Raw genomic sequence first — 13,255 nt, 5'->3', positions numbered from 1 at the left:
CAGCTGAGCAATAAGCAAGAGTAGCTACTGTAGCATCCATCTGATAAATAAATTCCAGTTGACCTTACAAAGATGCAAACATAGAGATGTCTCTGGGTTTAATTATGCTATCATATAGTCACTCTGATGTGATCTTAATCTGCAGAAGATGATTCTTACTGCTGGTTATAGAAAGGTTACAGCAGAGTCATAGTGGGGAATAAGAGGAATGCTGATAATCCAGACATGGTGTTCTATGGATGGATTCAGAAGAATCTGGACTACAATCTCAATTTTGAATGTACAAACAAGAATATATCTGGTGCATTGTTAGGAATTAAACATGCTTTGGAGGTTTTGTGTAACTACAGATGAGATAACTCTCAGAGAAATCGTTTTATTTAGGAAAATATAAGACACCATCCATGAGAATGTTTGAATTTTTGCAGCAGGTAACAGTTTGCTTTTTTTTTTTTTTTTTTTTTTTTGCTTTTTTTAAATTACATAAATCACAGAAGCTCTCTTATTAACATGATCACTCTTACTTGTACTTATGCTAATTTACTTAATTTCCTTTGACTTTATAAGCAGTAAGATATTGCCCTTCCTTCTTTGTGTATGTTGCTTTATTAGTGAGTTAGTGAGTACATGTCTGTGTGCATGAGAAAAACATAAACAGAGAGAGAGACAGAGAAAGAAGAGATACAAAGAAAAGACCATGTTTTGTAAAAGTCTAGCTAGTCTGGAGACATCAAATTAACTTCAGAGATTGAGTTTGTTGGGGGCTAACTTTGGCATAGCCTTCTTAGATATAGTTACTTGTGTCTTTCATATAAGAATGGTTTGCAATTATTCAAAGGCATAATTATGAACAATGTTGGAGGTCTGATTCCATTTTTTAAGAATAACAGTGGTGGCTTAGAATCTAAACTGTAAGTTGATGAGAAATTCAATTAACAGAAAAATTGTAAAGTCAGACTAGAGGCAGAATTTTGAGATTATTTGAAGGATTTGCCAGGTATTGCCATTTCAAAAGGCAAAGTCAGGAGAGCACTTGAGGACCTAAGCTCTTGGGGCAATCAAATTGCAAAGATCTATTAAAAAGGAATTAAAAGTAGATAAGGATAGTAAAATTAGTTATCAATGTTAGTGTGAGTAATATGCATGGCTCATACCAATAGGAAGATTTGCCAGAGAGAAATTGAAACAAAGGCTTCTCCTGACAACACCCACTAAATAGTTCTACTTGGTGTTGATACAAATAAAGCCTCAAGCCAAACTTGAACTCTTTACACTTGATGAGATAAACTAACATGCTTTTCACAAAGCAAGATGTTGAATTCATTTTGCTGCAAGACAGCTGCATCCTGGCATGCTTACATTGCTTGGCTCCCTCTTCACTTTCCTAACACATCAAAATTCTTGGTGCACTTGATGACCTGATGTAGATGCCTAGTTTCAGAATTCACATGTTTTTCTCATAAGCCCAGCTACAAAACAATCAAACAGACAAACGACAATGCAATACAAAACCAGAAAACTTAGGCCATTAAAAAAATAAAGTTCAACATGAATTATGTTCAATTCCTTTTACCAACTACCTCATTCTGGCTTCATTCTTTATGGAAACTAGCTTAATGACAGAATTGTCCCCATTACATTTGTCTTCTAGTGCCTACAGCAATCTCTTTCCCATGGCAGTGAAGGTAATGCCCATGTCTTTTCCTAAATCATATGTTCAAACTGATGCCTTAGGAGGCTGGCAGCATCATAAGATGGGTTCCTCCACTAATAGGATTCATGTTCTTCTCTGTCAGCCTTTAAATCGGAGCTGAAGTGGGCTGAGGAAGAATCTGGGTGGAGTTGTGCAGGTGGATGTCAAATGCAGCTGTACACAACTTGGTGTTATCTTCTCTGCTTTTGTCAAATGACTAAGGGAAATGAAAGATATTGGTTACCTGTTCATGATGCTACACCATATAGCAGAAGGGTAATTCATCCTCCAGTTGGCAGGAGACAATGGCTACAGTGTCAGACTTCAGAAAAAAAAAAAGCAAAAACTATATATAGTTTCTTGATGCAAATGTAAAAGGTTAATTGCCTAAATATGGAACAGATGATGTAGTTTAACATATAAATGCGGGGTATTTAAATGGGATCCCACTTAAAGTACACACACACACACACACACACTCACACTGCCTAATTATCAGACAGATATTTTAAACAATTAAACATTTTTTAAATGAATGGGCTATTTCACAGTAAATGGGTTGCCTAAATTGCAATTCTGAAAACAACCAGCACAGACAAAGGGGATAGTGTAGGTGTGGGTTAGCAAATGGCCTTTACCCTGAAACTCCTCTCTGTTCATAAAGATATCTGAATCATGACAATGTTTCAGTGAGGTGTAAACATGTGTGAGTAAAGTGGAGAGATATTTGGTATCTGTCTGTTTGTGCCTAAGAACGTTTACCATTTTCATGCTACAAAACATCTGCAGCAGTTGGTACAGTAATCAGGAGGGCTACATGTAGAATGATAATAACCTCGGTGTGCTTTCCCCTTTCCACTACTCTGTCCAGCATTAGAAGTTTGAGCTAGCTGGGACTTCACAGTTCTCCATCAAAAAGTACGCTCACTCACATACTAAGCAATCAGTGCCATGAAATCTAGTATCTGCCAGGCACAGTCAATATTAGAAAGAGCAGCAAGTTCTGTGTTGTGTTGCTTCAGCTTTTAGAGCAAGAATGCCCTTTAAAATCTTGCTGCCTCTTACATTTCAGCTTTAGACATGCATTTCCTTTGAGTGCAGAATGTCGCCAGTGTTGATAAGGCCAGCTGCTGCTTCCAAAATTGCTTCTTCCGCACAAGAGAGCAACAATGAATGAGGTTATCTCATCTAAACTATTCTATGCACACAGAGGTCATAAAAGTCATGGAACTTTTAATAGATTTTAAATATTCATATTGTATAGGGAGTTTTAAAACTCTGTATAGGGAACATTCAGTGCAGTGACATTTTATAAGTATCTAGAGGCTGAATCGACTATTTAAGAAAACTTAAATTTTTGCTTTCTTCATTAATATTGAATCACCCAGAGTATGTCAAAATAAGTTTAAAATACTTAATGTTAGACTATGGAAATTAGTTGGTTCTTTGTACTTTATTATTTCTCAAATACAAATTTAGTAAAACACAAATGTACATATAGAATTATGACATCTTAATTTGGTCTCTTTCATAGAAATTGAAATGGTGTTATTGGACCAAGATTGATTCTTACACTTGTTAAGCATGGATATTGTGGTGCTATGCTAAAATGAAAACAATCAGAGGATATGCAGATGTTGCTATGGCAGAGTCATTGTCACCACATACTTTTGGCAGAGACTCGAGGAAGGTCAAATACTAGGGAGGCTTCGGGATGGAAAATGGGGAATGTTGCTGGGCGTCGTAAACCTGGAAGAAGCTGAAATTACATGAACTAGAATCAAGGCATCCATTTTGTTAGTTTGTAGAGCATAATTACCTTTCTATGACAGGACCTGAATTCAAATCTCACAAGCAAAATAAGTAAGCCAGTTCTCACTGGTAGACTGTGAAACCAATTTGTGGAATCAATATTTAGGTTGTCGGGTTTGGTAGCCACTGAGTTTGTATATCAAAGAGAACATAGGAAATTACTCAAACCTATAATTATTATCAATATTAAATCTAAAATAATTATTGTGATTAAAAGACATATTTTCCTTCTATGTAGCATAAAAGTAAATCTATATATAAAACAGTAATTTTAAAAACTATTTGTATTGTTTCTTTGAAGATTTCATATAACATACAGTATCACATTGTCTCACTCTCTCCCTCCTAACTACACGCATGACCCCCTGTCAAATCTTCCTCCCAATTTCATATCCTCTTTTCATACTTATTTGTTTATCTTAACTCACTACATCCTATCAGTGCTGTGAATGTGTTCATGAGTGGTGACTTAGAAACTTGACTCTCCCTCCCCTAGTAGTAAACACCTTTCCATATCTCCTCAGTTAGGGGTGGGGCTTTGGCAGCTGGTTTTCTATAGTTAGCAAGAGGTGCTATGAGTTGATGAATACAACAACAAGTTCAGAGACTGCACTTCATAGTAACCTCCATCCCATGTTCTGAGTTGTATATCAAACAGGAATATTATGTATGCCATCTTAGGACAGTGAAGCCAAAAATTCAGAAGGAGTTTATGCCTTTATTATAAGGAACAAAGGCCTTTATCTTTGATCTGGGAGTATCATGAATTCTGCCAAAGTCTTTTATTGTGGTAATATATTTTGCTAGTGTAAGAGTAGATAAAATCCTCAGTTTCTTCAGCTTTCCACAATTAGCATTAAAATCTAAGAAATCAAATATATTTGATTCCATTTGATTTGATTCAAAAAAGTGATTTCTTCCCTCAGATTTAGGAAAATAGCAGATTAGAAGAGCAACCCATAAAAGAGTTAAAGTCACCTTAGAAAATCATAAAGTATTCAGATTGCTTTTAATAAATGCAAAGAAATGGAGTGCATAAAGACAGTCAGGATTAATAATGCAAGGCTTCTGGGTACGTTTATCATGGTATAGTTACAAGCCACTTTCCCAGGTGTCAGATCTAAATGGGGCTAATCATAGAACCTGGGCATAGAAAAGAATCACAAAAAATTCTCACATTTAATTTAGGTTTAATACCTATACTCCATATTTTTCCAAATCTCAGAAAAAAAAGTAATTGGAATACAATTACTGCAAACAACCAGATAATGTCTGTCAGCACACCTGGCAGAACTAAATGATTTGCTACCAAACTGCCAATGTTTTTATCTCAATGAAAAGAGAATGACTAGAAAAAAAAAATAGTGTATGCTCTAAAGGCATATATACATAACTCTTCATAAATTAGGAAATGGGTTCTCATTTTCAAAATGCACTTAATGATATATGCTATCTTTTAAATCCACATTATGACTCAAACACAATGGAACAGTGCTGTATAGAGACCCATCACACTGCTCTTGGTCCTTCTGGAACGTGGATTAATATATTGGTGCCTAGAGTTTTATTCTATAAGAACTTAAAAATTAACTCCTTCCCTTTAATTTGTCCAATGATAACATGAGACATAGCATAACTTACTTTTGAAAGACTGCCCCAGGTTTCATATAAGACTATGTTACCTCAAGATTTTCTAATGTGCCAAGAAATGACAGAGTCTCAGACAGTTCCAGAACTGTCATTTCACTGCCTTACCCTCTTGAGAATTGAGGCCATTATACCACAAACTTCAAGACATGTTTCTTTTCAAAGAAAAAAACTATGGGAATGAGGAATGAATATACCATCTTTTTTTTTTAAGCCACTGTGTACCACTTTGCCTACTTTAGAAAGAGAAATAATGATTTTTAACACTTCTCCAGAGGAATTGGTGACAACTCCAGACACACACATCTTACTGCAAGAATGAGCAGCAATTGCATTTCCTATGGGAAAATTTTCAATTGTATCTGGGTGATGGGAGATGTCATTCTGTAAATATGTTTCTCATATTGGTTAATGAATAAAGCACTGTTGGCCAATAGGAAAGCAAGATAGGTGGGACTAGGAGACAAGAAGGATTCAAGGAAGGAGTAGGGAGGAGTCAACATGGAGAGACTGGGAAAAACAGAGGTCCAGGCCCACTCTCCAGTAAGATAAGACCACGTGGAAATACTTAGATTAATAGAAATGGGTTAATCATTAAGACAGAGTTAGACGATAAGAAACAAGTACCTGGCCAACAGCATAATATCAAATACAGAGTCTCTGTGTGTTAATTGGGGCTGGGGCTGAGGTGGGACCAAACCGGTGGGAAAAACCTACTCCTTACATCTGGGCCCAATTCAGACTTGTGGATCTATGCATCAGATAAGGATGGCATACTCAAATCCTATTCGTATCCATAATCAAGTTCATGGTTTACAAATGGGGTAACTATGACATTTCTGGAACACTTTAAATAGACTCTAGAATAAAAAGCTCAAAGATGAAGAAGTAAATTGAACCGGATGTACTCAAAATAACAGATTTGGTTATTCCTGTGTGACCCCTCTCAATATGAATCAAGGCATCACCCTGAACCACACTGAGATGAAGCTCTTCCAGCACACTCAGCATTCAGTGCTTCCTCCTTTTCCTGGTACTCTTGGTGTGTGCTTTGGACTTTTGAGTGGCAGAAGTGGAGCTCTCTGTAATGGAATGGCCTAGATTGAACCTGGTGAACTAAAATTGACCCCAAAGAAGCTGAAATCCTCTTGAATACTGCATGTATTTCTCACCCATTACACTTGGGTAGCTTGGTAACTCACACAATTACTGCTGGGTAAATCGCTGATCCATCCCACCTGCTCCTTTTATAGACACTTCCAGATAAATTTTTACATGAGATAAGGAAGGTTTTTATTTGAAACTTATAGAGAAACAGCATTTCAAGAAAAAACACTAGTTGAAAATGTAGCCCCTCTTTATAAAGAAAAGAGACTATAAATACAAAACTAAGATTTTAAAAAGGAGCATGGGTCCCAGTTCCCTCTCCCTCCCTCCCTCCCTCCTTGTCTCCCTCTCTCCCTCCCTTCCATGTGTCCCTCCCACCCTCCCACCTCCCACCCAAAAAATAAAAAATAAAAGGAGAATGGGAAAGAAATCAGTTTCATGTTCTGATGTAGAGTTAGTCACCACCCCAACGAACTTAGTAAGAGAGAGAAAGTCCTAAGCATCATTGTCTAACAGTAAACAAGGACTGGGAGAAAGATCTTATCATATGGCCAGTCAACAAGGATGTTCAGGAAGAAAATTTGCTACTCCGCTAAGAATCCAGCATCTGTCTGCAATAGCTGAGTAAGTCATGAGATCATCATCTAAAGGGGGTGGAGCTAGGCAGAAATTTAGGTGAGGCTTGGTACATAGGGAATATCAGCAAGGAGTATGTGAGGCTGCTGCTAGATATACAAAACAGAAGCACATATGTTATAAGTATGTTTTCCTTGCCAGTCTGATCCCACCACAGCGCCAGTCCCAAATAACGCACAGAGATTATGTATTAGATATAACGCTGCTGACCAATTACTAAATTTTTATTGGCTAGCTCTATCTTAAATATTAACCCATTTCTATTAAACTAAGTATTTCCACGTGGTCTTATTTTACCGAAGAGAGGGCCAGGACCTCTATTCTCTCAAGTCTCTACATGTTGACTCCTCTCTACTACTTCCTCTCTCCTCCTTGTCTCCTAGTCACACCTATCTTGCTTTCCTACTGGCCAACAGTGCTTCATTCATTAACCAATAAGAGAAATATATTTACAGAATGACATCTGCCATCACACATAGATGTGACAATTTATGGAAGAAGGGAATGTAGGGCACTAGAAATCCTTGTAATTAGGGGAGTCAATGATAGTAAGTTGTGGCTAATTTGTGGGGCAAATGAGACTGTGGTTCATGTCACTAGATTAAAGTATCCTGAGGAACTTTGATTTAAAAGGTGTGAGACATTAGGTAAATTCAAGATGAGATCAGTCTTAAACATTGTTTATAAAATCTAACTGTACCTTTTGATATGATGAAGAAATAAAATATAGTTCTAACTGTTAATATATTTTGCCCCAATAACCAATAATTTTATTTTTCATTGCTAACTCTACATTTTAATTTTTCAACCTTCTGTTTTCTACTCATACTGTATTTTCTCTTGTCTGGAAATATTTTTGGACTTATGGACTGAATTTAGCCTTTTTTGATCATTTAGCAACATGCCCTTCATTTGTTTACTGACTTGAACACTGGATGTATTAGTTTAACCTTATACCCACTTACCCTGGGCCTTAACACATCACTAGGCAAGCTGGAGAAATAACTCCATAGATAAGAGGATGGCCTGCTCTTCCAGAGCACACAGACTGGATTCCAAGCACCTATATAACACGTGTTTGTACCTTCACTGGAAGTCAATCTGATACCATCGTCTGGCTTCTGCAGGTATTTCTTTCACCTGAAGAACAGACAAAAAAAGCAGACAAAACCTTGATACTAAAATGCATCTTTAAAAAGAATAAAGTTGAAAAATAAACCTAACCAATGCTATGGGCTCTGAGCCATGTTTAGCAGAAGATTGCTAAGAGTGAACCCCAATACAGAATTGTAAACCTACTTAAAACATTAGAAAAGGTCGTTAGGAGAGGTTTGTTTTATTTTGTAATTTGTGAGGTTCTCAAGAGGGAACCTTGTAGATGACAGTGTCTTCTTGCAAAGGCAAAGGATTCCTTGTGTCAGAATACACAACAACCATGATTTACCTGCACTCAAAATCTCTGCTTTAATCACAGGGCTCCTATATCAGTAAATAAAACAGGGGACCGGATTAAAACCAGTAGTTTATCATAGAATAGATTAAAATTTTTACTAGTTTGAGGTTCTCTCAGGTCAATACCAAGATTCCCCTGTACTATTTTCTGAGTTTGCTTTTAGGGTGTTTTGGAAAGGGGCCTCTCAGAGGCACCAGTCCTCGGGTTCAGAACGTGCCCCAGGATCTTCCTAAAGTTTACGGTGCGCATTTTCATGAGTCGCTTCAGTTAGGCTTGGCACGGGCCACATTTGTTGCCCCAGCCACTCTTTGGTGGGGTTATTGGCTTTGTTCGGGTCCTTTTCTTTAGACTGAGGACAACGGTTTCTCCTTAGTAAAGTTCAAGTATTCAAATCAACACTTGGTGGAAGAAAACCACCGAGTTTACACAAACAGGATACTGTACCTTTCCCCACTGTTACAATTTTACAGGCCTGGAAGCAGGGGCTGCTGCATTCTCCGGTGTAGCATTTTTAGGTTGCTGATAATGTTGGTGTTTCCTGATTGATTGCAGCTTTTCTTTAGCCCTATCCTCAGTTTCCCCAACAATCCAGGACTTGATAGGATGGATTGAAAGTAAGTTCAGTTCATAAACTCTGGCCTGCTGTGTTTACAGGACAGTAACGATGTGTTCCAAAGCCTCCATGTAGTAAACTTCAAAATGTAGAATGCACTAGACTAGGCAATGCCTTATACTCACTGGTCGGGCTTTTGAGTTCCTTAACTGACAGAAACAGGTGGCCTACTTCCAGATCTCAGTGACCTTGAATTAACATAGTGCATTGAACTTGCTAAATTACTAGATAGAGTGACCAGAAGGGTGATTTATAAATATACCACACAGACTTCCTCAAGCTGAGCTACATACCACAGTCAAGCACAAAACTCAAAGAGATTTGTTCCAGTCCCCATAGCCCATTGTGCTGAGCATAAAAGAATCTAAAAGGATTACCCATGCGACATGTAGAAGGGAGGTAGTAGAGGTGACTGAGGGCATCTATTGGCTCTTTGAATTATGTATCTTTATTAATATGTGTTTTAATCACTTGAGAGGTATATTCTACATGGAGGAAAATATTGGCATTTTGGATTTATTAGGCTTTACATAAACACACTAAAAGTCTTATAGGAATAAAGTGAACTTTTAAGATCATAGAAGCAAAAGATCCCTGTCCAGGGCCTCAGTCCAAACTCATGTCCAAACGATGGCCACAAGGAAATGGAGCAGTAAAATCTGACATGAATGTTTGTCTTCTCAGTTGTCAGTTTGAAAGCATGTCAAAATTGTATGACAGTTGATCATTGTAAGTCAATAATGAGAGAAGACTTAAACCATGATTTAAACATTACCTTCCTAAGTTACATTCATTACATATTTTTGTTTCTTAGAAATGAAACAATTTTCCTTTGAATGTCTCAAGGAGAAAGAAAATCAAAATTAATCTTTAGTGTAATATTGATGAGGAATGTAAGAGGAGAAAATAATTTAGGAGCCTGAAATGCCACTTGCTTTGGGCTATGTTGCTCTTCTAATAATGTATTTGGCATCTGGACACCTTACCTATGAACTCTGCACACAATGGACCCAGGACTCTGTTAACAACATAGCTCCTCACCTGAATCAAGATGAATGTACATGCATCTCTGAACAATTCTGTAAAATCTCCTCCCTTTAACAATCATCCATGCAGATAGATGCTACAGAACCACTCTGCTCTATCTAGGTAGAACGTGTTGTTTGGTTTGGGGGGGTGTACACACAACATGGCAATTTATGTCCTTTTAGGAAACTTTTAGGGAAAAGCTGGTATTTACAATCTTATACCTACAAGTACTAGGATGTTGTGCTGGCTAGTTTTATGTCAAATGGACACATGCTAAAGTCATCTGAGAGTACATAACCTCAACTGAGAAAATGCCTCCGTAAAATTGGGATATAGACAATCAAGTAGGGCATTTTCTTAGCTAGTGATTCAAGTGGGAGGGTCAGATTCAGTGTGGGTGGTATCATTCCTGTGTTTGTGGCCTTGGAAGCAAACTAAGAAATCCACAAAGATCAAGTCAGTAAGCAGTACTTCTTCATAGCCACTGGTTTCATTCTTGTGTCAAGGTTCCTGCTGTTTGATTTTCTTTTATGACTTCCTTCAATGATGAACTGTGATGTAGAAATATAAATTGAATCCATCCCTTCCTCCCCAGGTTACTTTTGGTTATTGTGTTTTATCATAGCAGTAAAAACCCCTACTAAGACAAGTGCAAACAAAGTTAAAATCAGATTTGTAATGAAAGGAAGATGTTCTGTAAATCACAAATAATGTAATAAGTCAACAAGAAGAGAGTACCACTCTCTCTGTGGTCCCTGGCAAGCAAACTTCTCTTAAATATGCAAAGAAATACCAAATATTAATCAGGCCTCTGAGTAGCTTACAGCTGTAGTCACCCATGTCAGGATAGTTTTTCCACTGAACTATTGATTCACTTGAACTAAATTTTCTTACCACTTTGAAGTTCTGTATGGGTCTTTATTTCAAATTCTCAAATAAGACGTCAAGAACCTAGAAACACAGGATCAAATCCAAACCATTAGTAATAATTAGCATAAGCATCAACTACAAATAATTCAAGAACAAGTTACAGCAGGTTTGAGACAAATATCTTCTAGCTTCAAATTATAAAATAACTATAAAAATCCTAGTATAATTTTGCATCTCAATGATTTTTATTTCTCAGTGTTAAAACCTCGTATGCAAAGCAATAAGTTTCATGGTGGGATTTTCATACTTACTTCCTCAGCTCTTGACATTACCTTCTGCACTCTCATCATCCAGCTTATGACAATCAAATCCCGAAACATACCCTGTCCTATGTTGCTGGTCTCATCTTCTCCTTCTCTCACAAGACCTGTCTAGTTTCATGTCTCAAGTGTTCTGTTGCTCTCTGCCTACTCTTCCTCTTTTTTCTTCCTCCTACCTCTCAACCTTTGACCTCTCCCACAGTCCCCTGCTGGTTTCATTACATACATGCATACAAACATAACCACAATATATATAAATATATATATATATATATATATATATATATCACACATACAAACATATCTATATACAACAGAAAACCCATGGTGTTTACCTGTATGAATGATTCTAGGCCATTTCATGTAAGATACTTTCTTGGTATATCACTTTCCATATTACTGTCATAATTCCATTTTTCTATTTATCCCCAAAAATATTAAAATAGTTGGCTATATTTCACTCTGTTTCCTCATTCATTCATCGATTGATGGAAATTTTTACTGATTCTGTTTCTTTGATATTATGAGTGGGACATCAATAGAATGGGAAATCTCTTTGTGGTAGGATTTAAAGTATTTTGGATATATGCCCAACAGTGGACTAGGCTGAGCCATGTAGTAGGTTTATTTTTAGTTTTGTGAGGATTCTCCATACATACTTCCACAATGATTTCATCAATTTCCACCCTTATCAGCAAAATATAAAGGTTGCCATTTCCACACATTCCTGTGTTATTTGTCTTTGTTTCTTTTCTTGAAATCAGGCACGTTGACTGGTATGAGAAAATAATCACTGGTTTGAATATTTGTTTACTATATGGCTAAGGATATGGAATATATTTAAAAGATTATTGTCATTAGCATTTCTTCTTTTGAAAATGTTCAATTCACTAGCCCATTTATGGTTAATGAATGTGATTGGGATAAAATCTTTGCTAGCTTTTAGAAAGGAGGCTAATATTTAGCACGTCTGGAGAACTGGGCTGAGCAGATAGCTCAGTTAGGTGTCTTATAGGCAGATCTTTCTTTCGGACACCAGCTCACAAATAGTGACGTGGAAACTTATTATTAATTATGAAAACTAGGCCTTAGCTTAGACTTGTTCCTAACTAGATCATATAACTTAAATTAACCCGTATCTTTCAATCTATGTCCTTTTACATGTCTCAGTTACCTTTACTCTGTACTATCCATCCTTCTTCTTTTATGTCTATCTGGTAACTCCACCTTTCTTCTTCCCAGAGCCTTTTCTACCCTCGGAAGTCACAAGTAAACTTCCTACCTAGTTACTGGTTACTCAGCTCTTTATTAAACAAATCAGATGACTGGCAGGGAATGTCCTTCTGTATATATGTTTTTCTTTTGGTTGATGATTAAACACTGTTTAGGTGGAACAAGGAGATGAGGAGAATTCTGGGAAAGTTAGGCAAAGAAGACTATGAGACAGTCACCATGTAGACCACAAAGGAGTACTAGGCATTCTCTAGTAAGCAAAGACCACATGGAAATACATAGATTTATGGGTTAATAATTAAGACAGAACTAGCCAATAAGAAACCTTAGCCATTGGCCAACAGTTTAATAACTAATATAAGTCTTTGAATGCTTATTTGGGGATAAGAAGGGTGGCGGGACCTGGAGGAACTACAGAAAGGGTTTAAATCTAACACAGTAAAACTATATACAATAAGAATAATTATCAGTTAAGAATTAAATTTACAATGTCCATTCATTTGCATATGGAAAATTCAGAGAAAATACTCCATTGTATATCCTAACTTGGTGAGTCAAAAGTTTTGAACCTAATTTACTTTCCAACCTAACTTGTATTACCAACCCTAAACTATCACTTTAGAACTCAAAACATTTCTTAAATAAACTGTTATGCTTTTATGTCTCTCAATCTTATATACTTTACACCTCTTATGTGAGTCTCCTTTTTGAATCTGGTAACAAGAAAAATTGTAAAACTATAACTATCTCATGTTCAAACTCATCAATGAACCGAGAAGAATATAATATTATCTTAATAAAAAAGAAGTGGAGAGAAAACAACTTCTAAACATATAGAAATG

Source organism: Phodopus roborovskii, unplaced genomic scaffold, assembly GCF_943737965.1.
Source record: "Phodopus roborovskii unplaced genomic scaffold, PHOROB, whole genome shotgun sequence".
NCBI classification, from domain to species: Eukaryota; Metazoa; Chordata; class Mammalia; order Rodentia; family Cricetidae; genus Phodopus; species Phodopus roborovskii.
The sequence above is the reverse complement of the archived record's forward strand: the minus strand, read 5'-3'. Positions refer to the sequence as shown.